The 26,164-nt window shown below is 37.0% G+C and overlaps 1 protein-coding gene and 2 pseudogenes across 4 annotated transcripts in view; 2 read left to right on the top strand and 1 right to left on the bottom strand.

Annotated features, from left to right (window-relative positions):
* Window positions 1-26,164, bottom strand: part of EDA (ectodysplasin A) — a 398,541-nt gene that overhangs the window by 19,124 nt on the left and 353,253 nt on the right. The gene's annotated exons all lie outside the window — the stretch shown is intronic.
* LOC309797239 (large ribosomal subunit protein eL34-like) lies at window positions 2,748-3,318 on the top strand (annotated as a pseudogene). The gene has a single exon. The product of its transcript is annotated as a large ribosomal subunit protein eL34-like (transcript).
* On the top strand, window positions 8,037-9,128 carry LOC309797237 (general transcription factor IIF subunit 2-like; annotated as a pseudogene). Its single transcript has one exon. The product of its transcript is annotated as a general transcription factor IIF subunit 2-like (transcript).

Genomic DNA, 26,164 nt, shown 5'->3' with positions numbered 1-26,164 from the left:
CAAGAGGGAGGAGATATGGGGATATATGTATATATATAGCTGATTCACTTTGTTATAAAGCAGAAATTAATACACCATTATAAAGCAATTATACTCCATTAAAGATGTTAAACAAACAAAAACAAACAAACAACAAAAACACTGCAAGTCTCAGACCCTACTTAAGAAGTTTCTAGGGACATCCAAAGACCACATGAAGAGACTAAGACAAGAACTATGGAGACATTTTAGCCTCTGACACCACAGTTACAGCAAACAGTAAACACAGCCTAACTCTGAGAGTCAGATGAGCATAAAACCTTACATTACTGGCCTACCTACCTCAGTTACTTTTACCCAGTATATCATGTCTAGCTTTCAGCCAAAAATTACAAGGCATATTAAAAGGCTAGAAATACAGTCTGGAGAGATAAACCAAGCATCAGAACCAGACTCAGAAATGAAAGAGGAGATATTACAGCTGATATCACAGAAACACAAAGGATCTTAAGAGACTACAATTATGTGCCAACAATTTGGACAACCTAGAAGAAATGAATGAATTCCTAGAAACATACAATGTATTAAGACTGAATAATGATAAAATAGAAAATCTGAACAGACCGATTGCTAGAAGGAAATTAAATCAGTAATCAAAAACCTCCCAACAAACAAAAGTCCAGGAACAGAAGGCTTAACTGTTGAATTCTACCAAACATTCAAAGATAATTGAATTAATAGATATCCTTCTCAAACTCTTCCAAAAATTTGAAGAGGAAGGAACTCTCCCAAACTCATTTTACGAGGCCAGCATTACCCTGATATCCAAGTCACATGAGGATGCCATAAGAAAAAAAATACAAGACAATATTCCCTATGAACATAGATGCAAAAGTCCTCAACAAAATAATAGGAAACCAGTCAACAATACATTAAAAAGATCATACACACTATGATCAAGTGAGAATTATTCCAGGAATGCAAGGATGATTCAACATTTGCAAGTCAATCAATGTGATATGCTACATTACCAAAATGAGTGATAAAAACCATATGATCATCTCAATAGATGAAAAGAAAGCATTTGACAAAATTCAACATCCATTTATGATAAAACTCTCAAAAAGTGTGTTACCTCAACTTAATAAAGGCCATATTAGCTGACAAGTTAGCTGAAAAGTCCACAGCTAACTTCATACTCAATGGTGAAAAGCTGGAGGCTTTTCCTCTAAGATCAGGAAAAAGACAAGAATGCCCACTCTTGCTACTTTTATTCAACACAGTATTGGAAGTCCTAGCCACAGTAATTAGGCAAAATAAATAAATAAATAAAAGGCATCCAAATTGGAAAGGAAGAAGCAGCACTATCACTATTTGTACATGATATGATATTATATACAGAAAACCCTGAAGACTCCATCAAAAAACTGTTAGAACTAATAAGGTTGTGGGATACAAAAATCAATACACAAAAATCACTTCTGTTTCTATACGCTAATAATGAACTATCAGAAAGAGAAATTAAGAAAACAATTCCACTTAAAATTACACTAAAAAGAATAAAATACCTAAAAATAAGTTAAACCAAGGAGGTGGTGGCTCACTCAGAAGGCTCAGATGATGGTTAGCATTTTTCAGCAATAAAGTATATTTTCATTTAAAAGAACCCAAGGAGGGCTTCCCTGGTGGCACAGTGGTTGAGAGTCTGCCTGCTGATGCAGGGGATGCAGGTTTGTGCCTCGGTCCGGGAGGATCCCACGTGCTGTGGAGCGGCTGGGCCCGTGAGCCATGGCCGCTGGGCCTGTGCGTCCGGAGCCTGTGCTCTGCAACGGGAGAGGCTGCAACAGTGAGAGGCCCGTGTACCACAAAAAACAAACAAACAAACAAACAAAAAAACCCAAGGAGGTGAAAGACCTGTATATTGAAAACTAAAAGACATTAATGAAAGAAAATGAAGACACAAATAAATGGAAAGATATTCCATGCTCATGGATTGGAAGAATTAATACTGTTAAAACGTCCATACTGACCAAAGAAATATAAGATTCAGTGCAATCCTTATCACAATTTCAATGGCATTTTTTTCACAGAAATAGGACAAGCAACCTGAAAATTTGTATGGAACCATAAAAGACTCCAAATAGCCAAAGCAATGTTGAGAAAGAAGAAAAAAGCTGGAGGCATCATACTCCCTGATTTCAAACTGTATTGCAAAATTATAGTAATTAAAACAGTATGGTATTGCATAACAATGGACACATAGCTCAATGGAACAGAATAGAGAGCCTAGAAATAAACCCACACATATGTGGTCAATTAATTTATGACAATGGAGCCAAGAATATGCAATGGGAAAAGGATAGTCTCTTCAATAAATAGTGTTCATATAATTGAACAATCACATGCAAAAGAATGAAACCAGAGCACTATCTTACATCATACACAAAAATTAACTCAAAATGGATTAAAGACTTGAAAGCTTGAAACCATAAAACTCCTAGAAGAAAACATAGGTAGTAAGCTACTTGACATAAGTCTTGGTGACAATTTTTTGAATCTGACACCAAAAGAAAAGAAACAAAAGCAAAAATAAACAAGTGGGACTACATCAAACTAAAAAGCTGCTACACAGCAAAGGAAACCATCAACAAAATGAAAAGGCAGCCTATTGAATGGGAGAAAATATTTTCAAATCATATATTTGATAAGGGCTAACATCCAAAATATATGAAGAGTCTCTTCTTCCTCTTCCGGGGGCAGTACCTAGAGGCATTCAGGATGGTTCAGTGTTTGACATACCGTCATAGGCTGTCCTTCAATACAGCCTCTGACAAAACCAGAGTGTCCCGAACCCCTAGTAATAAAATTGTTTACCTTTATACCAAGAAAGTTGGGAAAGCACCAAAATCTGCATGTGGCGTGTGCCCAGGCTGACTTCGAGGAGTTCGTGCTATGAGACCTAAAGTTCTTATGAGGTTGTCTAAAACGAAAAAACATGTTAGCCGGGCCTATGGTGGTTCCATGTGTGCTAAATGTGTCCGTGACAGGATCAAGCGTGCTTTCCTCATTGAGGAGCAGAAAATCGTTGTGAAAGTGTTGAAAGCACAAGCGCAAGTCAGAAAGCTAAATAAAAAAATGAAGCTTCTTTGAGTAATAAAAAAAACAAACAAACAAAAAACCCCCCAAAATATATGAAGAACTCATCCAACTCAATGGCAAAATACCCAAACAACCCAATTTAAAAATGGGCAGGACATCTGAATAGACAGTTTTTTCCAAAGACATCCAGATGGCCAACCAGTGCATGAAAAGATGCTCTACATCATTTATCATCAGGGAAATGCAAATCAAAACCACAATGAAATACCACCTCACACTTGTTAGAATGGCTATTATCAAAAAGACAAGAAATAACAGGTGTTGGCGAGGATGTGGAGAAAAGGGAACATTTGTGCACTGTTGATGGGAATATAAATTGGTGCAGCTACTATGGAAAAGAGTCTGGAGGTCCCTCAAGAGATTAAAAATAGAACTACCAATTAATCCAGCAATTCCACTCCTGGGTATTTATCTGAAGAAAAAGAAAACACTAACCCAGATATATATATATGCACCCCCATGTTCATTGGAGCATTACTGATGATGGCCAAGATGTGGAAACAACCTAAGTGTCCATCAATAGATGAATGGATAAAGAAGATGTGGTATAACATACACAATGGAATATTACTCAGCCATAAAAAAGAATGGAATCTTGTCAGTTGCAACAACATAAATGGACCTTGAGGGCATTATTCTAAGTGAAATAAGTCAGACAGAGAAAGTCAAATACCATATGTATGATCTCTCTTATATGCAGAATTTAAAAAGATAGATAGATAAACAAACAAACAAACAAACCAAGCTCAGAGATACAGAGAACAGACTGATGGTTGCCATAGGTGAGGGTTGGGGGGTAGGAGAAATGGGTGAACTGTTTTTAAGTTTAAATACATTGAATTAAAAGATAAAAATTTGGCTAAAAAAAACACAACCCACTATAAAAGAATGTCTTTGATGGTAAAGAATTAGTGAGCTTGAAGATGTCAATAGAAACTTTATACATGAAATGCAAAGATAAAAAAAAAGAATGAAAAAGATGGAACAGAATGTCCAAAGATTGTGGTACAATTACAAATGAGGTTATATACACGTAATGGGAATACCAGAAGAAGAAAGAGAGGAAGGAACAGAGGAAATATTTGAAGTAATATCAAATAAGAGTTTTCTAAAAGTAATGTCAGACACCAAACTTCAGATCCAGGAAGCTCAGAGAATATCAAGTAGGACAAATACCAAAAAGTTGACCCCTAGGCATATCATATTCAAACTGCAGAAAATCAAAGACAAAGAGACAATCTTTAAAGAAGCTAGAGGTGGGTAAAAGGATAAAAATTACATTGGCTTCTCTTTAGAAAACATTCAAGCAAGAAGAGGGTGCAGTGAAATACTTAAAGTGTTAAAAGAAAAAAACACCAAGCTAGGATTCTGTATCCAGCAAAATTATTCTTCAAAAATGAAGTTGAAATAAAGACTTTCTCAGACAAACAAAAATTGATTGAATTTGTTGCCAGGAGACCTGCCTTATAAGAAATGTTAAAAGAAGTTCTTCAGAAAAGGAAAATGATATAGGTCAGAAACTTGGATCTACATAAAGAAAGGAAGAGCACTAGAGAAGGAATTCATGAAAGTAAAATCAAATCTTTTATTTTACTTATTCTTAATTGATTTAATAGATAATAGTTTACTCAAAATAATAATAGCAAAGATGTGTTCAGTGATTATAGCTTATGGATAAGTAAAACAAAAGACAGCAATGCTATAAGGGATGGGGGGAGGAATTGGGAATACTCTGCTATAAGGTACTTGCACTACCTCTGAAGTGGTATAATGTTATTTGAAAACGAACTTGAATAAGTCATAAATGTGTATTTCAAACTCTAGGGCAACCACTACAAATTTTTAAAAGTATAATTGATATAAGAGAGGAAAGAAAATGGAATCATATAAAATGCTTGATTAAAACCAGAGAAGGCAGAAAGAGTGGAAGACAGAAAAAGAAACAAAGAAATGGACAATGAACAGAAAACAGTTACAAATATAGTAGATATTAATCCAACTATATCAATAATCACTTTAAATGTGAATGGTATAAATACACCAATTAAAAGACAGAAACTGCCAGAGTGGATAAAAAACCAATAACCAACTATATGTTATCTGTAAGAAACACACTTTAAATATAAAGATAAAGGTAGATTAAAAGTAAAGGGATGGTGAAAGATATACCATGCTAACACTAATCAAAAGCAAGCTAATTTCAGACAAAGCTGACTTTAGAGGAAGGAAAATGATCAGGAAGGAAGAGAGGCATTATATAGTGATAGAGGTGTCAATTCTCCAAGACATAAGATCTTTTAATGTGTATGTGGCTAACAAAAGAGTGTCACAAAATTGAGGCAAAATCTGATGAACTCACTATTATAGAGACTTCAACATCCCTCAATCAGTAGTTGAAATATCCAGCAGGCATAAAATCAGTAAGGATATATTGAGCTGAATAAGCACCATCAATCAACTAGATCTAATTGACATTTATAAAATACTTCATCCAACAATAGCAGGATATACAGTCTTTTCAAGTTCACATGGAACATTCACTAAGATAAACATTATGTGTCATAAAACATACCTTAGCAAATTTAAAAGGTATCATACAAACTATATACTCACATTACAATGGAATTAAAATAGAAATCCATAACAGAAAGTAGCTGGAAAATCATATATATTACAACAGGAAAAAGATCTAAATAATTTTGGAAAATATTTAATCTAAGCTTCCACTTCAGGAAACTAGAAAAAGAAGAGAAAATTAAATTTACAGTAAGCCCAAGAGAAGAAACAATTAGAATCAGAGCAAATATAAATGAAATTGAAAACAGGAAAGCAATAGAAAAAAAAAAATCAATGAAACGAAAAGCTGGTTCTTTGAAAAGATGAATAAAATTGATAAACACTTACCCAGGCTAACCAAGAAAGGGAGTGAGAAGACACAAATTACTAATATCAGATATGAAAGAAGGGCCATTACTACTGATCTCATGTACATTAAAAGGATAATAAAATATTATGAACAAAACAAATCTGCCCACAAATTTGATAACTTAGATGAAATTGGCTAATTATTTGAAAGATACAATCTATCAAAACTCATATAAGAAGAAATATATAATCTGTATATATAATATGTAAAGGATAACTTGTTTATATATTAAAGAAATTGACTATATAATCTGAATAGGCCTATATATATTACAGAAATTGAATCAACAGTTAATAACCTTCTAAAACAGAAAGTACCAGGCCCAGATGGTTTCACTGGTGAATTTTACCAAACATTTAGGGAAGAAATTATACCAATTCTCTACAACCTCTTGCAGAAAACAGAAGCAGATGGAACACTTCCTAACTCACTCCATGAAGCTAGCAGTATACTAATGCCAAAGCCAAAGACATTATAAGAAGGGAAAACTATAGACCAACATCTCATTGAAAAGAGTTGCAAAAACCCTCAACAACATATTAGCAAGTCAAATTCAACAACGTTAAAAGAATTATACACCACGACCAAGTGGAATTTATTCCTGGTGCACAAGGCTGATTCAATATTCAAAAATAAATTAACTTAATCCATCATACAGCAACAGGCTTAAGAAGAAAAATCATATGATTGTATCAATAGATACAGAAAAATCACTTGACAGAATCCAAGATCCATTCATGATAATAGCTCTCATCAAATTAGGAATAGAGGGGAAATTCATCAATTCAATAAAAAAACTACAAAAAAATCTATAGTTAATATCATACTTATGCTGAGAAACTAGATGACTTCGCCCTAAGACTGAGAACAAGGCAAGGATGTCCCCTCTCACCACTGTAATTCAACGTCACACTGGAGCTCCTAGCTAATGCAGTAAGGTAAGACAAGAAAAGAAAAGGCATACAGATTGGGAAGAAAGAAATAAAACTGTCTTTGTTTGCAGATGACATGATTTTCTATGTAAAAAATCCCAGAGTGTTGACCAAAAAGCTCCTGGAACTAATAAGCAAATATAATAAGGCTGTGAGATACAAGCCCAATATACAAAAGTCAATTATTTTCCTATATTAACAATGAACAGCTGGAATTTGAAATTAAAAAAACACACTTTAGCACCAAAAAAAGGAGAAATACTTATGCATAAATCAAACAGAATATGTACAAGATCTATATGAGGAAAACTATAAAACTCTGATGAAAGAAATAAAAGCCTAAATAAATGGAATGATTCTGTGTTCATGGATAGGAAGACTCAGTATTGTTAAGATGTCATTTCTTTTTAACTTGATCTATAGACTCAATGTAACCCCAAGTAAAACTCCCAGCAAGTTATTTTGTGGATACAAAAACCTCTGATTCTATATTTTATACGGAAAGGAAAAAGACTCACAATATTCAATACAATATTGAAGAATAAGAACAAAGTTGGAGGGCTAAAATTATCCGAGTCAAAATTTAGCATAAAGCTATGGTAACCAAGATAGTGTGGTATTGGTGGAATAATAGACATATAGATTAATGGACCAGAATAGGGAGCCCAGAAATAGACCCAAACAAATATAGTCAACTGATATTTGACAAAGGAGCAAAGGCAACCCAATGGAGAAAGAATAGTTTTTTCAACAAATGGTGCTGGAACACGTGGACATGCCCATGCAAAAAAGAATCTAGACACTGTCCTTATAAATTTCACAAAAATAAACTCAAAATGGATCACAGAACTAAATGTAAAACAGAAAACTCTAAAATTCCTAGAAGTCCCCTGGGCTCCCAGCATCTGGGCAGATGGACCCCGGCTCTTCACAATCAGCCTCCGGCCAGGGCTAGCCCTGTGCTCTGGTCCCTTGCTCCGCAGCCACCCAGCTCCTGGGGCCACTGCACTGGCCTGCACGCCTCCGTTGGCAACAGACCCATGGAGGAAAGAGGGGAACTCAGCCTGACCGGCGCCAAACAGAACACCGGAGTGTGGCTGGTGAAGGTTCCTAAATATTTGTCACAGCAATGGGCTAAATGTCCTGGAAGAGGTGAAGTTGGGAAACTGTGGATTGCCAAAAATCAAGGAAGGATGGAGGTGTCATTTACTTTGAAGGAGGCTCTTGCAAATATTCATGATATTGGCGGAAAATCAGCTTCAGGCAGTGCTCCTAGAGTACATATATTTGTCTTGCAAAGTGCTGGGGGACAGGCATTTACAGTGTCTACTAAGAGCTCATCGGATAAGCTTTCACTGGAAGGAATAGTGGTACAAAGAGCTGAATGCTGACCCACTGCCAGTGAAAAGTACATGAGATTAAAGAGATTACAAATAGAAGAATCTTCCAAACCTGTAAGGCTATTACAGCAACTGAACAAAGTTGTGACAACCAATTACAAGCCTGTTGCTAATCATCAATACAATATTGAATATGAAAGGAAAAAGAAAGAAGATGGAAAACGAGCTCAAGCTGATAACACATTTTAGACATGCTGTTTTCAGCATTTGAGAAACATCAATATTATAATCTTAAGGACTTGGTGGACATCACAAAACAGCCTGTGTCGTACCTGAAGGAAATCTTAAAAGCAATTCGTATTCAAAATGTAAAAGGGCTCCACGAAAACATGGGAGCTGAATCCATAGTACAGACATTATCAAGGAGGAGAAAAGAATGATTAAGAACATTCAAAGCCTGCCTGCTAACAGAACAACTAAAGTGTGATGAGCTAAGCAAATGGCCTTGATACGTGAATCCTTGAGCACCATCTGTTACAGGGGGAAAATGACAGGTACTTTAATTTCTCTAGGTAAATTTTTAAAACAATAATTCTTTTTCTTTTTAACAGTTGAAATGAAATTTTATTATTATTTTTTACATTTAATTTTATTTATTTTTTTATACAGCAGGTTCTTATTAGTCATCCATTTTATACACCTCAGTGTATACACGTCAAACCCAATCTCCCAATTCATCAACTGCCACCCTCACCCCCTGCTGCTTTCCCCCCTTGGTGTCCATATGTTTTTTCTCTACTACTGTGTCTCAATTTCTGCTCTGCAAACCGGTTCATCTGTACCATTTTCTAGGTTCCACATATATGTGTTAATATACGATATTTGTTTTTCCCTTTCTGGCTTACTTCACTCTGTATGAGAGTCTCTAGATGCATTCATGTATCTACAAATGACCCAATTTCGTTCCTTTTTATGGCTGAGTAATATTCCATTGTATATATGTACCACACCTTCTTTATCCATTCGTCTGTCGATGGGCATTTAGGTTTCTTCCATGACCTGGCTATTGTAAATAGTGCTGCAATGAACATTGGGGTGCATGTGTCTTTTTGAATTATGGTTTTCTCTGGGTATATGCCCAGTAGTGGGATTGCTGGGGTGTATGGTAGTTCTATTTTTAGTTTTTTAAGGAACCTCCATACTGTTCTCCATAGCGGCTGTATCAATTTACATTCCCACCAACAGTGCAAGAGGGTTCCCTTTTCTCCACACCCTCCCCAGCATTTGTTGTTTGTAGATTTTCTGATGATGCCCATTCTAACTGGTGTGAGGTGATACCTCACTGTAGTTTTCATTTGTATTTCTCTAATAATTAGTGATGTTGAGCAGCTTTTCATGTGCTTCTTGGCCATCTGTATGTCTTATTTGGAGAAATGTGTATTTAGGCCTTCTGCCCATTTTTGGATTGGGTTGTTTGTTTTTTTAAAATTCAGTTGCATGAGCTGTTTATATATTCTGGAGATTAATCCTTTGTCCAATGATTCGTTTGTAAATATTTTCTCCCATTCTGAGGGTTGTCTTTTCATCTTGTTTATGGTTTCCTTTGCTGTGAAAAGCTTTTAAGTTTCATTAGCTCCCATTTGTTTATTTTTGCTTTTATTTCCATTACTCTAGGAGGTGGATCAAAAAATATCTTGCTGTGATGTATGTCAAACAGTGTTCTTCCTAAGTTTTCCTCTAAGAGTATTATAGTGACCGGACTTACATTTAAGTCTCTAATCCGTTTTGACTTTATTTTTGTGTATGATGTTAGGGAGTGTTCTAATTTCATTCTTTTACATGTAGCTGTCCAGTTTTCCCAGCACCACTTATTGAAGAGACTGTCTTTTCTCCATTGTATATCCTTGCCTCCTTTGTCATAGATTAGTTGACCATAGGTGCATGGGTTTATCTCTGGGCTTTCTATTCTGTTCCATTGATCTATATTTCTGTATTTGTGCCAGTACCATATCGTCTTGATTACTGTAGCTTTGTAGTATAGTCTGAAGCCAGGGAGTCTGATTCCTCCAGCTCTGTTTTTTTTCCCTCAAGACTGCTTTAGCTGTTTGGGGTCTTTTGTGTCTCCATACAAATTTTAAGATTTTTTGTTCTAGTTCTGTAAAAAATGCCAGTGGTAATTTGATAGGGATTGCATTGAATCTGTAGATTGCTTTGGGTAGTAGAGTCATTTTCACAATATTGATTCTTTCAATACAGGAACATGGTATATCGCTCCATCTGTTTGTATCATCTTTCATTTCTTTCATCAGTGTCTTATAGTTTTCTGCATACAGGTCTTTTGTCTCCCTGGTTAGGTTTATTCCTAGGTATTTTATTTTTTTTATTGCAATGGTAAATGGGAGTGTTTCCTTAATTTCTCTTTCAGAGTTTTCATCAGTAGTGTATAGGAATGCAAGAGAATTCTGTGCATTAATTTTGTATCATGCAAGTTTATCAAGTTCATTGATTACCTCTACTAGTTTTCTGGTGGCATCTTTAGGATTCTCTATGTATAGTATCATGTCATCTGCAAACAGTGACAGTTTTACTTCTTCTTTTCCAATCTGTATTCCTTTTCTTTCTTTTTCTTCTCTGATTGCCGTGGCTAGGACTTCCAAAACTATGTTGAATAATAGTGGTGAGAGTGGATGTCCTTGTCTTGTTTCTGATCTTAGAGGAAATGCTTTCAGTTTTTCACCATTGAGAATGATGTTTGCTGTGGGTTTGTCATATATGGCCTTTATTATGTTGAGGTAGGTTCCCTCTATGCCCGTTTTCTGGAGAGTTTTTATCATAAATCGGTGTTGAATTTTGTCAAAAGCTTTTCCTGCATCTATTGAGATGATCATATGGTTTTTCTTCTTCAGTTTGTTAATATGGTGTATCACATTGATTGATTTGCATATATTGAAGAATCCTTGCATCTCTGGGATAAATCCCACTTGATCATGGTGTATGATCCTTTTAATGTGTTGTTGGTTTCTGTTTGCTAGTATTTTGTTGAGGATTTTTGCATCTATATTCATCAGTGATATTGGTGTATAATTTTCTTTTTTTGTAGTATCTTTGTCTGGTTTTGGTATCAGGGTGATGGTGGTCTCACAGAATAAGTTCAGGAGTTTTCCTTCCTTTGCAATTTTTTGGAAGAGTTTGAGAAGGATGGGTGTTAGCTCTTCTCTAAATTTTTTTAAATAGATTTATTTATTTTTATTTATTTATTTTTGGCTGCATTGGGTCTTCATTTCTGCTCGCAGGCTTTCTCTAGTTGAGGCAAGCGGGAGCTGCTCTTCACTGCAGTGCGCGGGCTTCTCACTGTGGTGGCTTCTCTTTTCGCGAAGCACAGGCTCTAGGTGCGTGGGCTTCAGTAGTTGTGGCACACCGGCTCAGTGGTTGTGGTGCATGGCCTTAGTTGCTCCGCGGCATGTGGGATCTTCCTGAACCAGGGCTCGAACTCTTGTCCCCTTCTTTAGCAGGTGGATTCTTAACCACTGCATCACCGGGCAAGTCCCAAAGATTGCATCTCTTCTCTAAATGTTTGATAGAATTCACCTGTGAAGCCATCTTATCTTGGACTTTTGTTTGTTGGAAATTTTTTTTTTTGCGGTACACGGGCCTCTCACTGTTGTGGCCTCTCCCATTGTGGAGCACAGGCTCCGGACGTGCAAGCTCAGCATCCATAGCTCATGGGCCCAGCCACTCCACGGCATGTGGGATCCTCCCAGACTGGGGCACAAACCCATGTCCCCTGCATTGGCAGGACTCTCAACCACTGCGCCACCAGGGAAGACCCTGGTGGAAGATTTTTAATCACAGTTTCAATTTCATTACTTGTGATTGTTCTGTTTATATTTTGTTTCTTCCTGGTTCAGTCTTGGAAGGTTATACCTTTCTAAGAATTTGTCCATTTCTTCCAGGTTATCCATTTTTTTGGCATAGAGTTGCTTGTAGTAGTCTCTTAGGATGCTTTGTATTTCTGCGGTGTCTGTTTTAACTTGTCCTTTTTCATTTCTAATTTTATTAAAAAAGTAATTCTTGTAAAGTTGTTTAAGTGATTTCTGAGGAAAATGAACACAATTATTTATAGACTTAACTTGTATTAAACCAGATTATTCATGATGGGCTTAGGGGTTGGGGGTTGAAGAAGGTTTTTCTTTTTAAATATTAACGTTTAAAATGTAACATTAGGAAATGGTGCTTCCCTGGTGGCGCAGTGGTTGAGAGTCTGTCTGCCGATGCAGGGGACACGGGTTCATGCCCCGGTCCAGGAAGATCCCACATGCCATGGAGTGGCTGGGCCCGTGAGCCATGGCCGCTGAGCCTGCGTGTCCGGAGCCTGTGCTCCGCAACGGGAGAGGCTACAACAGTGAGAGGCCCGAGTACCGCAAAAAAAAAAAAAAAAAATTTAGGAAATGTTTTCTAAATAAGGACTCTCCGTCCTTTTTCTCTTTGAGGAGTTGAGGTAATACAGATTCAAAGTGAATAGCATAGCAGGAAAAAAGTAGTCAACTACAGAAACTCTTAAAAGGAATTAAAAAGCCAAAGTTCCTTATCCTGAAACAAAACAAAGCAAAACCAAACAAAAAACCTCCTAGAAAATAACATATGAAAAACATCTACCTGACCTTGGGTTTGGCAGTGGATTTTCAGGTAGAGCTCCCAAAGCACAATCCATGAAAGAAAAAAATTGGTAAACCTGGACTTCAGTAAAATTAAACACTTCTGCTATGAGAAAGACACTGTTAAGTTAATCAAAACACAAGCCATAGACTGGGAGAGATTATTTGCAAAACACATATCTGGTAAAGGACTGGTATCCAGTATATAAAAAGAACACTTAAAACTCAACAATCAGAAAACAAATAATCCAATTAAGAAATGGGCAAAAGATTGAAACAGATGCCTCACCAAAGAAGATATATAGATTACAAATAAGCATATGATGCTCAACATCATATGTCATTAGGGAATTGCAAATTAAGCATGAGCTAGCACTACACACCTACTAGAATTGCTAAAATCCAAAATACTGGCAATACTAACTGCTGGCAAGGATGAAGGGCAACAGGAACTCTCATTCATTGCGGGTGGGAATGCAAAATAGTATAGGCACATTGAAAGAAAGTTTGGCAGTTTCTTACAAAGCTAAAAATAGTCTTACCAATACAACCCAGTAACCACACTCCTAGGTTTGCCCAAATTTGTTGAAAACTTATATTCAAACAAAAACCTGCACATGAATGTTTATAGTAGCTTTATTCATGATTGCCAAAAGTAGGAAGCAATTAAAATATCATTCAATAGGTGAATGGATAAACAAACTGTGGTCCATCATACAATGGAATATTATTCAGCAATCAAAAGAAATAAGCTATCAAACCACAAAAAGACATGGAGGAACTTTAAGTGCATATTGCTAAGTGAAAGAGGCCAGTCTGAAAAGGCTACATACTGCATGATTCCAACTGTGTGACATTCTGGAAAAGGCAAAACTGTGGAGACAGTAAAAAGATAAGTGGTTGCAAAGGATTGGGGGAGAGAGAGAGTATATGGGGACTATTTCTGCTCAATTTTCCTATAAACCTAAAACTGCTCTAAAACATATTCTATTAACTATGAAAATAAATTTATAAAACATCCACTAGTTTAAAAGCAACACTGAACTGCATATAGTTCAACATAGACCTCTAAGCCCTGGCTCTGTATCCACTATGCCCCCCCCCACCCTCTTCCATACACCTCTTGCCTCTGTACCTTCCTTCATGCCATACCCTCTGCCTGAAGTGCCCTTCTTCAGTCCATCTTTTTCTCAGTGCCTACTCATTCTTTTTTTTTTTTTTTTTTTTTTTTGGTACACGGGCCTCTCACTGTTGTGGCCTCTCCCATTGCGGAGCACAGGCTCCGGACATGCAGGCCCAGCGGCCATGGCTCACGGGCCCAGCCGCTCTGCAGCATGTGGGATCCTCCCGGACCAGGGCATGAACCCATGTCCCCTGCATCGGCAGGTGGACTTTCAACCACTGCGCCACCAGGGAAGCCCCCCTACTCATTCTTTAAGACTCAGCTCAGGCCACAATTCCTTTGTGTTCCCCTAATAAACTATTGCACCTATCAAATTATAATTTTCTGATTATGTGATTGTTCAATTTACTAAATTTTTAACTCTTTGAGGGCAAGGGCTATGCCTTATTCATCTCTGTATCTCCAGCACCTAAAGCATATCTTTTATAGTAAGTGCTCAGTACAATGTTTGTTGAATGAATAAATGAACGACTGAAGGAAGTGGACAAAGATTCTTCTGACTCCAAGTTCATTGTGCTTTCTACTGAATCATAGTCATGCTAAGAATACCAATAACAGCATCAAAAATTGCCAGTCAATTTACAGAGTTGTTTTGCAGATTAAATAAGTGAAAGTGATGTGCTCATAGTAGGTACTCAATAAAAGTTAATTTAATTTTATTTGTTCTTTGGTTATATAGGTAGTAGGCTCCTCACTTTCATGCTTCCCTCCCTTTATATAGAGAGCTACACCAGAGGACTGGAGATGGCCAAGATTTCTTCAGTCATAAGCAATAAGGAGGAGAGTAAGGACAATGGCTGGCAGATGAGGATTGGAATTTTTTATTAAGAAAAAAAAAAAAGAAAAACAACCTTCAACATACTCTGTATCTTCAAATCTTATAACCTTAAGAGTTTACTTCATGTTCTATCTCACACCATAAGAATTGTAAACAGAGAGAATGCACAAATACATGTGGCAAGTTCAATACATTTGAAGAAGATGGAAGCCATTAGATTCAAAGAAGAGTGAGAATTTTGAATGAGCACCACATGGAATGCCCATGTTCAGAGCCCAGATTACAGTTCCAACATCTGCTCTAAGCATGACAAAAAGGCAAGAAAAGGTAGGGCTGTGCAAGTTGATTCCCACCCCAACCCATCACATCCCAATCTCTAAAGTATTTCCGATGTGAGAAGGCTTGCATTCTTCATTCAAGGATTTCCTCTCTAGCCTTTGCAGCAGAGGCTCATGCTTGAGGCCTCAGGCTCCACAAAGCAATTGACTCCATGAGTTAAGTTATGATCAGCTGTGAAACTTTTCTGGCTCAGTTCTGGTTTGGTTTGGGAAAGACTCAAAAATATTGTCAAGAATATCAAAATATTACTGCGGTTCAGGCAACACTAAAACAGTCACACTAACTGCTGACATTTTAGATGCCTAATGGTCTCTCAAAGTTCCATGAAGTATAGATTCCTTCATGTCACCAGAGATGTTCCCAAAGTGACAAACGTATGTTTTTGGTAAAGAAATATTTTGTGACATCAAGTCTTTGGTCACTTTCGTGGTTAGGATGAAAATGCCAGGCCTAAGAGCAGCAGTCTGTGAGGAGGATTGTATAGATGAATGGAATGGATTGTGTCATCTAGTGCAGTGTTTTTACACTACGTTCCAGACAGTACCAGGGTCCTGTGTGATATTAACAGATGTCCTCAGGAAAAGGATGCTTTGATCAAAAAGAGTTTGGGAAAAAATAGGGTTAAGGAAAAATAAACAGATTTCTTCATTGAAGACTTCTCAAATCTTTTAATACACAAACAAGAAATGTGACTCTCCAGAGTGGAATATGAAATGCAGCATTTCCCAAACCTATTTGGCCAGAGAACATTTTTCGAAAAAGACCTATCTATCTCTTGTTGAATTAATGTTCTGGATTATACTATTTGGTAAATACTAAGATTGTGGAAAGAGCTTGAGCTTTGCTATTCTTTCAGAACTGGGCTGGAATTCTAGTTCTAACATTCAATACCTGTGTGATCTTGGGCAAGTTACTTCACTCCTTTGAATTTTTTCATTTATGAAAATTGGGACAATTATATCCACCTCAAAAGAAATGTCAGGAGGATTAAGTGAGATAATGCACAGTACTTAGCACAATGCCTGGAACGTATAGGTACTCAAGAAATAGCAGCTATAATCATCACATTCATTTCTCATCACCATTATTATCAATCCACATCTGTGCCTGACAGGCCTGCCAAACAGCTTCAAAATAGGTCGGGCCTGAGGACACAAATGGCTGTATTTCTGACTGCTTTGGGAACTGAGTGTAAGAAGAGAACTGGACTAGTTGCTCCATGACTTATTTGCTGTCTGACATTGGGCAAAGCACTTCACCTGTCTGCATTTCTCTCTCCTTCTGCCAAATATAGGTATGGACTAGGTGACCTCTTACTCTAAAATCCTGTGAACCTCAGCTCTAAAATGCTGTATAAGAGATTTATAAATTTATTGTTGAAGAAATCTGTGATACAGGTTAAATCCAATTATCAAGTATGGTCCTGTATAACAAAGCTATTTTTATGATCCAGCAGATGGCTGGCAGAAATAGTGCTTTGCCAATCTGGTTACAATGAACTCTGTATAGTGAATAATTCTAACAATTGCTTTCTCTGATCCTTGACCCCATAATCGTCACGCTCTAACATTGCTCTAATCAACTAAAGAACTTGATTATGTGTTGTTTTCTTTGTAGACACAGAGAGGGGAGCTGAGTTAAGCTAAGCTATAGAATTTCTAGCTGAGACGTTTATGTCCAATTTCATTATTTTAGAGCCGAGGAAACAGGACAGGAGAGGTTAAGTAACTTGTCAGGGCTCACACAGCCAGTAAGTAGCAGAGCTTTGAATGGGTGTTTGGACTAAATGATTCATCATCTAAGAACTTAGACATATCACTGCAAACTCTCATTCAGACCATATATAAAAATGTTAAATGAAACCAGAAATGGCTATTAGAGAAACTCTACTGTTTATGCTTCCCAACCAAGTAAGATGTGTGTTTGTCATTACCCTTTATCCCTGCATTCAAGCCCTCTTCATAGGATGGTCCCTCTAATTGCATGGTGCATGGTGACACAACTTAAAGCATGATAACCTTTGCTGCAGAGCTTCAATTAAAGGTTTTTTTAATGTCTAAATACATTACACCCTTAGTTACCTTTAGATACATGCACAGTTCCTTCCACAAAGGCCTCTATTAGTCAAGTATGTCTTTTTCATTTTGAAACCACGTGGCTTAAAAAAAAATTTTAAACTAGGTTAACACAGAAATCTTACTAATAGCAAAGGTTAGCCTTCAGGCTCTTGCTTTTCTCTACTTATATACTCTCTCATGAGTATATTTATTTCCAGGGCTTCAACACCTATGGAGAATCATACTTCCTAAATCACAGCCCATGTCTCCAACTACCATTGTGACATTGCCTCTTGAACACATTCCTGTTTCTTGGAACTCACATGCTTCAGATTGAACTCATATTCTAAGTTAGTGGTTCTCAAATCTGGCTGTACATTGAAATCACCTGGGAAATTTCAAAAACTCTTAATGCCTGGACCCCTAGAGATTCTGATGCAACTGGTTTGGAGCTGGACATGGACATGAGAATTTTTAAAAGCACCTGGGGGTGATTCTAATGTGTGGCCAAGCTTGAGAACCAGTGCTCTAGGTAAAGCCTTGAGTGCCACTTCCTTCATTTCTGTTAATGGTAGCACGATTCTCCTCTTCACTTGGGCTTGAAATCTGGGGCATTCAACCTTCAGCTCTGGGGATAAATGAGATAGAAACAAAATCAAATTTTTGAAAGTGTGAGGTGCTAAGAAAATGCAAGAAATTGTTGTATGCAGTATGCACATGAATCATATGGATTGCTTTAGCAGTTGAGATGTGTTAACTCATTAAACATGTTAAAGGTTATACTGACAATTTATCATCCTAACCTTTTTGTTGGGCAAAGCAGAGGAATGAGAGAGAATCTGATCTGGTGGCATGACATAAATCATCAGAGCTACCCTATCCTCCTGTGGGCAGGTCAACCTCATCAATGGGCCCAGATGGCGGTGACATGTGCTATCCCCAGAAGTAATTTTGTCAGCCTTGCTAAGGGTGGGCGGGTGGTCCTCTGGTTCCCTTTCACTGGGGAGGAGTGCAGCCATGACAGCTGACCAGCCAAACCACACATAGCAGTTACATTGAGAACCACACATATGCAACATGGCTCTTGACTGGGTCCCAGAATAGTGCGAGGTGGCTAGATGTTGTCCTGCTGTGCATATAATGTCCCTTTAATCAGAGACAAGGCTCAACCTGAGTCACATTGGATTCTTCTTATAACAGGACAAACTGGGAACTTCCAATGCTCAGTTTGTGTGCACTCTCTGGTCATTTACATTAGTACCTGCCCTAGGATGGAAGTGCTGCTCAATACTTTAATTTAGGAAGAGCCAATTCAATTTTATTTTTTTCCCAAAAAGGGTATACCTATCTGGCTTCACCTGAGGTTATCCTTCAACATGGAAAATGTGAGCTTGCTTTTCTATTTTCAGTATTGCCACCCCAATTGTGCATGCCATGTTCTACACATTGTGTTCTGCAGAACTTTATTCCAGGAAATATATTTTCCTTTGCAGGGATATTGGATACATTATTGTAAGCCACAGAATTGCATTCAAGCCCCAGCTCCACCACTTACTAAGTGCTGTAATGACACAGAAAATTGCTTCATCTCTCTGAGTGCACCCTCATTTGTAAAATGGGGATATACTACTTACCTTAGAGAGTTTTAAGGATTATAAAAGATAACATAAATAACATGTAAAAGACATTCTTTAGGCACACAATAAATATAAGTTCGTTGCAAAATTTCATAAGCATATAAATTTAATTCATCCCAAACCAAGCAAACAGAAAGCTCAAATAACCAAGACTTTAATCTAAAAAAATTAGTGTTCAGAGGGAAAATCCTAAGGCACAGCAACATTCTGAAATGGTCTTGAAGGGTTCAGCTTCCTGTAGAAAGTTCTTTTCTTTTCAGTTAATTCTTTCAATTATATTCAACTCATAAATGTTGTTTGAACGCAAGATGTTTAACACTATATTTGTACTACATGAAACAGACAATATAAGACCTGGCCACCTTGGTGATCTCTCTTATTTGTCTTATCTTTTCGATCAACTATCTTGGGTTTTCTAGCTATAGAATCATATCTGTAAAAATAATGATAGTTTGTATAATTGCTCAATAGTTAACACTTCTTATTTCAGTTTCTTGCCTCATTGTATTGGCTACCACTTCAAGAATAATGTTGAAGGGAATTCTCTGGCGGTCCAGTGGTTAGGATTCCATGTTTCTACTGCAGGAGGCCTGGGTTCAATCCCTAGTTGGGGAACTAAGATCCCAAAGCTGTGTGGTGTGGCCAAATACATAAATTAATTAAAAAAAAAGAATAATGTTGAACATCAGCAGCTATAATGAGCATCTTTGATTTGATTTGACTTTGGCAGGAAAGTCTCTAATATATTTACCAGTAAGTATTATGCTATTTCTTATAAAGCACAAGAAATTCTTTATTGTATTAAACAATACCCTTCTATTTTATTTTATTCCTAGTTTACTAAGGATTATCAGAAAATGGTGTTAAATTTTAATCAAATCTATCTGAACTGATCATATAACATATCCCTTGAGCCAATGATGTAATGTGATATTAAGAGATTTCCTATTATAGAAGCATCTTTGCTTTCCTAAGACAAATGCTACTTGGTCATGACATGTTATACTTTAAATATTTTGCAGGGTTTGATTTGGTAGTAGTTTATTTAGGATTTTTTATGTGAGACATCTTTAGCTTTCTTTTTGGTGCTGCTTTTTGGAAGGGTTTGTTATCAAGGTTATACCAATTTCATTAACTGTATTGAGAAGTATTCCTTCTCTTTGCTTACTTTGCAGGTTTATAGAGCAAGGGAAGTATCAGTTCTATAATATCCTGATTTGGGCCTAACTCCTTTTTTTCCCTAGGATGTCACTGGGTGGTTTTTCTCCGTGGTGGAAAAAAATGTACAATAGCTTTCATTTAAAACATTTACAGTTACTCCTGGTTTGTAGCGCTTCCTGGAGGGACAACTGATATGTAGTCTCAGTTTTCCTGTAACAGTTTACCCCACCACACTAACTTAGGAAAAAGTCCATTGATCTCTTCTTACCTGTTTTCTGTGTATTTTCATTTCAGGTACCAATGTCATTGCCTCTAGAGGGAAGGATGAGAGATATGTGGAAGGAGGAAGGAGATGGATGGGCTCAAGGAGCATGAGAAATGAAGTCTGGGAGGTTTTCTCTGGGAAGGTTTGCTTTATGGTAGAGATGAGCTTAAATTGATCTTTGGAGGAGGGCTAGTTGCCAGCCAAGATGACTAATGGAGCAGTTGGTGAAATAAATATAATTTCAGTATGTATCACCATCAATTCATATTTAGAGAATTATTGGCACGCCTTCACTTTTTAACACACAACTCTAACTGAAACACACTTCTATTTTTTTTTAAAGGATTCTATTCTTATTTTTTTTTAAAAAATCTTTATTGGAGTATAATTGCTTTACAATGGTGTGCTACTTTCTGCTTTATAACAAAGTGAATCATTTATACATATACATATGTCCCCATATCTCTCATGTCTTGCAGCTCCCTCCCTCCCACACTCCCTATCCCACCCCTCTAGGTGGTCACAAACCACCGAGCTGATCTCCCTGTGCTATGCGGCTGCTTCCCACTAGCTATCTGTCTTACATTTGGTAGTGTATATATGTCCATGCCATTCTCTCACTTTGTCCCAGCTTACCCTTCCCCCTCCCCATATCCTTAAGTGCATTCTCTAGTAGGTCTGCGTCTATTCCCGTCTTGCCCCTAGGTTCTTCATAACCGTTTTTTCCTTCTTTTTTTTAGATTCCATATATATGTTTCAGCATATGGTATTCGTTTTTCCCTTTCTGACTTACTTCACTCTGTATGACAGTCTCTAGGTCGATCCACCTCACTACAAATAACTCAATTTTGTTTCCATTTATGGCTGAGTAATATTCCATTGTATATATCTGCCACATCTTCTTTATCCATTCATCTGTTGATGGACACTTAGGTTGCTTCCATGTCCTGGCTATTGTAAATAGAGCTGCAATAAACATTTTGGTACATGACTCTTTTTGAATTATGGTTTGCTCTGGGTATATGCCCAGTAATGGGATTGCTGGGGCATATGGTAATTCTATTTTTAGTTTTTTAAGGAACCTCCATACTGTTCTCCATAGTGGCTGTATCATTTACATTCCCACCAACAGTGCAAGAGGGTTCCCTTTCCTCCACACCCTCTCCAGCATTTATTGCTTGTAGATTTTTTGATTATGGTCATTCTGACCAGTGTGAGATGATATCTCATTGTAGTTTTGATTTGCATTTCTCTAATGATTAATGATGTTGAGCATTCTTTCATGTGCTTGTTGGCAATCTGTATATTTTCTTTGGAGAAACGTCTATTTAGGCCTTCTGCCCATTTTTGGATTGGGTTGTTTGTTTTTTTGATATTGAGCTGCATGAGCTGCTTGTAAATTTGGGAGATTAATCCTTTGTCAGTTGCTTCATTTGCAAATATTTTCTCCCATTCTGAGCGTTGTCTTTTGGTCTTGTTTATGGTTTCCTTTGCTGTGCAAAAGCTTTGAAGTTTCATTAGGATCCATTTGTTTATTTTTGTTTTTATTTCCATTTCTGTACGAGGTGGGTCAAAAAGGATCTTGCTGTGATTTATGTCAGAGAGTGTTCTGCCTATGTTTTCCTCTAAGAGTTTGATAGTGCTTGGCCTTACATTTAGGTCTTTAATACATTTTGAGTTTATTTTTGTGTATGGTGTTAGGAAATTTTATAATTTCATTCTTTTACATATAGCTGTCCAGTTTTCCAGCACCACATATTGAAGAGGCTGTCTTTTTTTCCACTGTATAGTCTTGCATCCTTTATCAAAGATAAGGTGACCATATGTGCATGGGTTTATCTCTGAGCTTTCTACCCTGTTTCATTGATCTATATTTCTGTTTTTGTGCCAGTACCATACTGTCTTGATTACTGTAGCTTTGTAGTATAGTCTGAAGTCAGGAAGCCTGATTGCTCCAGCTCCATTTTTCTTTCTGAAGATTGTTTTGGCTATTCGGGGTCTTTTGTGTTTCCATACAAATTGTTAGATTTTCTAGTTCTAGTTCTGTGAAACATGCCAGTGGTAGTTTGATAGGGATTGCATTTAATCTGTAGATTGCATTGGGTAGTAGAGTCATTTTCACAGTGTTGATTCTTTCAATCCAAGAACATTGTATATCTCTCCATCTATTTGTATTATCTTTAATTTCTTTCATCAGTGTCTTATAATTTTCTGCATACAGGTCTTTTGTCACCTTAGGTAGGTTTATTCCTAGGTGTTTTATTCATTTTGTTGCAATGGTAAATAGGAGTGTTTCCTTAAATTCACTTTCAGATTTTTCATCATTAGTGCATAGGAATGCAAGAGATTTCTGTGCGTTACTTTTGTATCCTGCTACTTTACAATATTCATTGATTAGCTCTAGTAGTTTTCTGGTGGCATCTTTAGGATTCTCTATGAATATCATCATGTCATCTGCAAACAGTGACAGCTTTACTTCTTTTTTTCCGATTTGGATTCCTTTTATTTCTCTCTATTCTCTGATTGCTGTGGCTAAAACTTCCAAAACTATGTTGAATAATAGTGGTGAGAGTGGGCAGCCTTGTCTTGTTCCTGATCGTAGTGGAAATGGTTTCAATTTCTCACCATTGAGGACAATGTTGGCTGTGGGTTTGTCATATATGGCCTTTATTATGTTGAGGAAAGTTCTGTCTATGTATACTTTTTGCAGGGTTTTTATCATAAATGGGTATTGAATTTTGTCAAAAGATTTCTCTGCATCTATTGAGGTGATCTTATGGTTTTTCTCCTTCAGTTTGTTACTATGGTGTATCATGTTGATTGATTTGCGTATATTGAAGAATCCTTACATTCCTGGGATAAACCCCACTTGATCATGGTGTATGATCCTTTTATGTGCTGTTGGATTCTGTTTGCTAGTATTTTGTTGAGGATTTTTGCAAGTATGTTCATCAGTGATATTGGCCTGTAGTTTTCTTTCTTTGTGACATCTTTGTCTGGTTTTGGTATCAGGGTGATGGTGGCCTGGTAGAATGAGTTTGGGAGTGTTCCTCCCTCTGCTATATTTTGGAAGAGTTTGAGAAGGATAGGTGTTAGCTCTTCTCTGAACGTTCGATAGAATACACCTGTGAAGCCATCTGGTCCTGGGCTTTTGTTTGTTGGAGGAGTTTTAATCACAGTTTCAATTCCAGTGCTTGTGATTGGCCTGTTCATATTTTCTATTTCTTCCTGGTTCAGTCTCAGAAGGTTGTGCATTTCTAAGAATTTGTCCATTTCTTTCAGGTTGTCCATTTTATTGCCATATAGTTTCTTGTAATAATCTCTCATGATCCTTTGTATTTCTGCAGTGTCAGTTGTTCCTTCTTTATCATTTCTAATTCTATTGATTTGAGTGTTCTCCCTTTTTTTCTTAATGATTCTGGCTAATGGTTTATCCGTTTTGTTTATCTTCTCAAAGAACTAGAATTTAGTTTTATTGATCTTTGCTTTCGTTTCCTTCATTTCTTTCTCATTTCTTTCTGATCTGATCTTTATGATTTCTTTCCTTCTTCTAACTTTGGTGTTTTTTTTGTTCTTCTTTCTCTAATTGCTTTAGGTGTAAGGTTAGGTTGTTTATTTGAGATGTTTCTTGTTTCTTAAGGTAGGGTTGTATGGTTATAAACTTCCCTCTTAGAACTGCGTTTGCTGCATCCCATAGGTTTTGGGTCGTCGTGTTTTCATTGTCATTTGTTTCTAGGTGTTTTTTTTTTTAAAGAAGATGTTGGGGGTACGAGTTTATTAATTAATTAATTTATTTTTGCTGTGTTGGGTCTTCGTTTCTGTGTGAGGGCTTTCTCTAGTTGTGGCAAGTGGGGGCCACTCTTCATCGTGGTGCGCAGGCCTCTCACTATCACGGCCTCTCTTGTTGCGGAGCACAGGCTCCAGATGCGTAGGCTCAGTAGTTGTGGCTCACGGGCCTAGTTGCTCCGCAGCACGTGGGATCCTCCTAGACCAGGGCTCAAACCCGTGTCTCCTGCATTAGCAGGCAGATTCTCAAACACTGCACCACCAGGGAAGCCCTCAAGGTACTTTTTGATTTCCTCTTTGATTTGTTCAGTGATCTATTGGTTATTTAGTAGTGTATTGTTGAGCCTCCATGTGTTTGTATTTTTTACAGATTTTTTCCTGTAATTGATATCTAGTCTCATAGCATTGTGGTCAGAAAAGATACTTGATATGATTTCAGTTTCCTAAATTTATGAGGGCTTGATTTGTGACCCAAGATATGATCTAACTTGGAGAATGTTCCATGAGCACTTGAGAAGAAAGTGTATTCTGTTGTTTTTGGATGGAATGTCCTATAAATATCAATTAAGTCCATCTTGCTTAATGTATCATTTAAAGCTTGTGTTTCCTTGTTCATTTTCATTTTGGATGATCTGTCCATTGGTGAAAGTGGGGTGTTAAAGTCCCCTACTATGATTGCATTACTGTGAATTTCCCCTTATGGCTGTTAGCATTTGCCTTATGTATTGAGGTGCCTCTCTGTTGGGTGAATAAATATTTACAATTTTTATTTCTTCTTCTTGGATTGATCCCTTGATCACTATGTAGTGTCCTTACTTGTCTCTTTTGATAGCCTTTATTTTAAAGTCTATTTTGTCTGTTATGAGATTTGCTACTCCAGCTTTCTTTTGATTTCCATTTGCACGGAATATCTTTTTCAATCCTCTCACTTTCAGTCTGTTTGTGTCCCTAGGTCTCAGGTGGGTCTCTTGTAGACAGCATATATATGGGTCTTATTTTTGTATTCATTCAGCCAGTCTATGTCTTTTGGTTGGAACATTTAATCCATTTACATTTAAGGTAATTATCAGTATGTACATTCCTATTATCATTTTCTTAACTGTTTTGGGTTGGTTATTGTAGGTCTTTTCTTTCTCTTGTGTTTCCTGCCTAGAGAAGCTTCTTTAACATTTGTTGTAAAGCTGGTTTGGTGGTGCTGAATTCTCTCCGCTTTTGCTTGTCTGTAAAGGTTTTAAATTCTCCATCAAATCTGAATGAGATCCTTGTTGGGTACAGTAATCTTGGTTGTAGGTGTTTCTCCTTCATCACTTTAAATATGTCCTGCCACTCACTTTTGGCTTGCAGAATTTCTGCTGAAATATCAGCTGTTGACCTTATCGGGATTCCCTTATGTGTTATTTGTTGTTTTTCCCTTGCTGCTTTTAATATTTTTTCCTTGGATTTAATTTTTGATAGTTTGATTCATATGTGTCTTGGTGTGTTTCTCCTTGGATTTATCCTGTATGGGACTCTCTGTGCTTACTGAACTTGATTAACTATTTCCTTTCCCATATTAGGGGAGTTTTCAACTATAATCTCTTTGAATACTTTCTCAGTCCCTTTCTTTTTCTCTTCTTCTTCTGGGATCCCTATAATTCGAATGTTGGTGCACTTAGTGTTGTCCCAGAGGTCTCTGAGACTGTCCTCAATTCTTTTCATTCTTTTTTTATTCTGCTCTGCAGTAGTTATTTCCACTATTTTATCTTCCAGGTCACTTATCCGTTCTTCTGCCTCAGTTATTCTGCTATTGATCCCTTCTAGAGAATTTTAAATTTCATTTATTGTGTTGTTCATCTCTGTTTGTTTGCTCTTTAGTTCTTCTAGGTCCTTGTTAAACATTTGTTGTATTTTCTCCACTGTATTTACAAGATTTTGGTTCATCTTTACTATCATTATTCAGATTTATTTTTCAGGTCGACTTCATATTT

Source organism: Mesoplodon mirus, assembly GCF_964341445.2.
Source record: "Mesoplodon mirus genome assembly, chromosome: X".
Classification (NCBI taxonomy): Eukaryota; Metazoa; Chordata; class Mammalia; order Artiodactyla; family Ziphiidae; genus Mesoplodon; species Mesoplodon mirus.
This window is presented reverse-complemented; position numbering and strand designations above follow the sequence as displayed.